The 5,541-nt window shown below is 45.7% G+C and overlaps 1 pseudogene; it reads right to left on the bottom strand.

Moving 5' to 3' along the window:
- Window positions 1-1,415: 1,415 nt before the first annotated feature.
- Window positions 1,416-5,268, bottom strand: LOC102864378 (annotated as a pseudogene).
- Between the last annotated feature and the right edge of the window lie 273 nt (window positions 5,269-5,541).

Below are 5,541 nucleotides of genomic sequence, written 5' to 3'. Positions count from 1 at the left end.
GACAATAAATATTGAATTTATTCTTTGAGCTTCATTTCTTACCACTCTTCACATAGAAGTGGTTAAGAGCTTGGGTTCTAGAATTAGATTATCTGTGTTCAAATCCCAGCTTTGATACTTATTATTAATGTAAGTTATAAGCAGTTTTCTCATGGAAAAAAGTATATTAGGACTCCTATATCATATTGATGCTGTGAAGATTAACTGAGAATATGCATGAAAAATGGTGAGGTATCTGGAACACAGCCTCTCAGGAAATGGGACTATTAAAATTTGCTGATGTGCACTGTAATCCCAGAGGTATGCAGTTCAAATCCACCACAATTTGCCCACAATTCCTACCAACTCTATGTACAGTAGCTCTGAAACCTGCCCTATCCTGAGCTAGTCTCACTGACTCCAACATACCTAATCCCATTGCTCCAGTTACTGTGTCAATCCAAATAATCCAGGGTCTTCCTCTCCTGTGCTATTCTTTTCCCTTCCAAGCATGATGTTCTTCTCCAAGGACTGGTCCCTCCTGGCCACATGCCCAAAGATGGAGCTTCTAAGTAGAAACTTAGTTTCTCCCTCTCCAAAACAGACTTAGCAGATTTTTTTCCCTTTCTATTATGGGACTGGAGGCGGGGGGCGGATGTGGATTTGGATCAGCAGGAGCTTCTAGATGAAGGTGACCGGAGTAGTCTCCCTAGATGTGATACCCTTGGTGTAACACCCCAAACACTTAGAACCACAAAGTTTGTCATGACAGGAGGGCAGTTGAATTGAGGAGCTCAGGAACAGAAGGACCCTCCTTTCTGCAGAGATCTCGATGATGTGAGACAGCGAAGCATGTGGAGGTATAAGAAAGAGGCAAGGTTATCATTCTATCTTCCTCATCTCCCACAGACCCTGCAATCCACCAAGGCCCTGGACACCAAAACAAAACGGAAAAGAGTCCTTCTCCCAACCCCATCATCAACATTCAAGTTCTTTCTGTAGCTAGGTATCCAGGGGACAAACCACAGCAATCACGAATCGTCCCTTTCTCGGGGATCAGCTGAGATGGGGCCCACACAGGAGCAGTCCCCACAGAACTGGCCATACTGGTGCCCCAGGACAGAACAGGAAACCTATGAGTGAGCTGACCAGGTCAGGCATCCAGGAAGCTCCTCCAAGGAGAGAGGACACTAGAGAAAGGTTGGGCTGGTTGACTTCCATGCAGGGGGAGGAGAGCTCCAGAGAGGGGCCTTGCTGAAGGAAAATGGAGCTGAGCTTTAAAGAGCTTGATTGGGGTGGAGTTAGGGAGAAGAGACCTTGGGGAGAGAATGGTGTTAGGTGTGGTAACAGAAGAGAGGTCTGGTGCTGTGGGGCAGGGCAGCTGGGGGTTCTCCAGGCAGCGGCTGGCTCTCTTCTGGCTCGTAGAAGCACACAGCCTAATTATTGCCCCATAGGGCCTTTTTTCCCAAAAGAGATCGTGGGAGGAACTTGCTGGACTTCATGTAGACAGAAATCTTATCCAGGCCCTCAAAGCGGGCCATGAAGTCCTTCAGGTTTGGGAAGGCAACCAGGCACTTGGGCTCGAAGATCCGGTTCACATCAAGGACGTCATAAGCAAGGAAGTCGACGAAGGTGATCTTGTCCCCTGAAAGCCACAGTCGATTCCCCAGGAACTGCGAGTAGAGCTTCATCTTTTCAGGCAGCCCCTCCAGGTATGGTGGCTTCAGCTTCTCAAAAATCAAAGCTGTAGCACACTCTGATCAGTTCCAAGCGGGTGTCCATAACCCGGTTCTCCAAGATGTCCACTCGAATCTTTTCCTCTTCTGTCTCTCCACACAGGTTGTGTTTGCGGGAAAGGTAGCGCATGATGGCATTGCTCTGCATGATCTTGTGAGCCCCATCCAGGAGGTAGGGCAGATTAGGAAAGTCCAGGCCCAGCTTGAATTTCTCATTCAGCCACTGGTTTCTGTCATCGTCAGAAGCGTCCCCCAACTTGTACTTCTTTTCTTCATACTTTGTGTAATCCAGGATCAGGTGGATGGCATGAGCCAGCCCACGGATGTCCCAGTAACCCAGAGTCATAACCATACTGTAGATTTCCTTTGAGTGAGCCACTTAGCCTCCAGGAAGATGGAGTGTACATTTATCAGACTGGAAAGAGAAGGGAAGAGGGGAGAGAGACCAGGGATGCTATGTTTAAGATTTGTCTCCAACACCTTAACTCAAAGCCACCAATTCTTCTGTCATCCTTATTCATTGCCCAGCTTTCTGATTCATAGTAAGGAATTGTGAAGACCATGGCCTGGATCAGGTGCATCTTAGTCTCTAGACCGACATCATTACTCTTTAGCACTTTGGAGAAGTCCCTGACAGCAGACTTTCCCAAAGAAATTTGGTTTTTGATTTCCAGACTGCCTGTGCCAACAGTGTTGATTGAGGATCTGATCAAACCATAATTGTTAACAGCCTCAATATCTTCTCTATCCATCATGGTGTTGCCAACTGGCCCAGTGCTAGGAATCTTTGTCTTCTTGATGTTGAGCTTCAATCCATATTGAGACTACAGTCTGCGACCTTCTGCAGCAAGCAGTTCAGTTCTTCCTCAATTTCAGCAAGCAAGGTGGTGTCATCTGCATAACACAGGTTGTTGATGAGTCTTCCTCCAATCCGATGCCACATTCCTCCTCATAAAGCCCAGCCTCCCTAATGATCTGTTCTGCATATAGATTGAAAAGGTATAGAGACAGGATGCATCCCTAACACACTCCCTCCTTAATTTTGAACCAAACAGTGTTTCCTTCTTTGTTCTGAGGACCTCTTCCCGGTCCAAGTATAAGTTTCACATAAGCACAATCAAGTGTTCTGGTATTTCCATTCTTCTCAAGGTTAACCACGATTAGTTGTGATCTACACAGTCAAATGCCTTTGCATAGTCAATGAAACACAGATAAATTTTCCTAGTTTCAATTCTGAATCTAGTCCTGTTTTCCTGTGATATATAGGATGTCCCTGTCCTTGTTCTCTTTCTTTGCACCCTTCCAGCTTCTCTTCTTTTCCTACAGAGCCCTCTCATTAGTCAAATTAACAAATTGTTCTGTCATTTGAAGTCAGCCGCATGAGCAGAGCCTTTTGGGGATAAGAGTTATGCTAGGGAAGGGAGAGTGTTGGGAGAGCGTCAGGGACTCTTGTTTCCACGAGAGAGTGGAACAAGGAACCAGGGTTGGCAGCAGATGGACCTCCATGGGCCCAGCTCTCCTGGGACATCATCAAGACAATCAGTGAGAACTTCATTATGTACAGAGAAAATCTGGCACTCTGGCAGAGCACCAGGGTCTCATTCAGGGACATGATGGTGCTAGCCTGGAGATAATGACCATTCTGAGCCTCTGGCCTATCCTCCGCCTTCGCCTTCCCTCAGGCAGGCACACACACGCATGCATGCAGGCACGCACATAAGTTCCTTGTGCTTTCCATCAGCCAAAGCGTTTGTGGGTACATTTCCAGCCTGGAAGGTTGGTGAACAGGGAGAGGCCAGAGGCCCAGAAACGCACGACTGCACCGACTGATTGATGAGAATAACCAAACTCCGAGATTCCCAAGAGCCTATTAAATAATCACACGGGTTTTCATCCAGAGTGAGAGCCAATTCCCTCCTGACCTGGGAAGGATAAAGGGGCAGGCCTGGGAAGCTCTGTGTATACATCATATTGTCTGCTGGGAACAAGGAATCGGGACTTGTTGCAACTCAGTGCAGAATTCTAAACAGCCCAGGGATAGGTCGGTTTGCTGGGCGCAGGATGCAAGATAGCATTGCAACCTTTTGTCCTGTATCACTGGGACATGAGACAAGTTTGTGCAGAGCTTGTGGGGAGGATGGTTTGGTGGGAAGTAAAACCAATTATTTTCCCAACCAGTTGCATCATTTGTATCTGTTCAGGTATGTATCTGGGAGAGGGAGAGTTCATATCACATTCATTCTGCTGATACCTGAATCCTACCTGCTGCACTGTCAGCCCTCTGTTCACCACCTCGAAATTATAAGCTTTCAAGTTGGCCTCAGCCCAAGGAGCATGTGTAGAAGGCGGCATTTTCTTTCACTGCCAGCCAACAATCTGTGTATTTAAAAGCCCATCAAGAGATGCTAATACTTGCTGGCATTTAAGAACCATTAGTGTATGTCTAATAATCATTCCAACGGCAACAACTAGAATCAGTAATAATGCATCTTAATCTACAGGTGGATTTATAGATAGACAGGTAAGATGAACAGATACAGGCAGGTGAAGGGGACTCCATCTATTACCATACTTGACAGTGCCACATGTATACTAGCACATATCAAATATATCCACGTGTATAGCAGAATTAACAGGGGCACAGTTTTGTAAACCTCTTAATTATAAGCAGTAACTCTGAGGGAATGAATTGCCTCAGGATTATAATCTTGGGGGACATCGGTGTCAGTTGGCATAGCTCATAAAGATGGTGTTCTACCAAGAGTAGTGACTACTGGTATTGTTATGTGCTATAAAATCAATTCCAACTCATAGGGATCCTATGAAAAATAGTGCTGAACTCTGCTTTATCCTGAGCCAGTCTCCCTGTCTCTGATACACCTACTCTCATTACCCCAGATACTCTGTCAATGATGTTCTTCTCCAAGGACTGGTCCCTCTTGGCAACATGCTCAAAGTATGTGAGATGAAGCTTCAACATCCCTACCTCCAAGTATTTTTCCAATTTTCACCTCTTTGTTCTCTTGGCAGTTTGTGTTGTGTTCAATACTCTTCTCCAGCATCACAACTCAAAGACAAAAATTCTTCTGTCATCCTTAGTCATTGTCTAGGTCTCTGATGCACAGCAAATAATTGTGAAGACCATGGCCTGGGTCAGATGCATCTTATTTTCTAGACAAATATCATTGTTCTTCAGCACTCTGGAGTCGTCCCTGACAGTAGATTTTCCTAAAGCAATGCATCTTTTAATTTCTTTTTTTTTTTAATTGTAAAAAACATGTATGGGAATCCAAGGCTCTAGGGGTTGGGAGAAGAAGAATGAGGGTGGGCAGGGATTAAATCACAGGGCTGTGCAATTTGGTGGGTGGAGGGAGTGGGTGAAGGAAATAAGAAAGATTCAGTGGGGACCAGAAAAGACAGGGTAATGGTGAGCATAGTCCAATGGTGATTAATTCATTTTTTTAATACAAAGAAATTGTCTTTTTCATTTGTGGGTTTCTCATTTGGGAATGGGGCACAGACTCTCTGGTTGCATCATGCTGAACAGGGGCATTGAGATGAAGGGGAAGGGAAGCCCACTTTAACACCTTACTAGTGGTCTCAAGTTGAAGCTGCATGCCTTCTTGTTCAGTTAGAAGATATTTTCCTGATGTTTTCTGCCCTCTGGACTGCAAAGTGTTTGCCTAGGTGAGTCCAGTTGGGGTAGCTGGCTGCACCTTGAGGCTCCATCCTCCTTTGCTTCCTTAGCTGGCAGTTATAGTTCCCTTTTCTCTCAGGAACAGGGCTCAGTGTTCAGGTTACCTGTAGGAAAGGGAGCAAACCTAGA

Source organism: Elephantulus edwardii, unplaced genomic scaffold (genome assembly GCF_000299155.1).
Source record: "Elephantulus edwardii isolate Elephantulus edwardi_28Jun2011 unplaced genomic scaffold, EleEdw1.0 scaffold00174, whole genome shotgun sequence".
NCBI classification, from domain to species: domain Eukaryota; kingdom Metazoa; phylum Chordata; class Mammalia; order Macroscelidea; family Macroscelididae; genus Elephantulus; species Elephantulus edwardii.
This window is presented reverse-complemented; position numbering and strand designations above follow the sequence as displayed.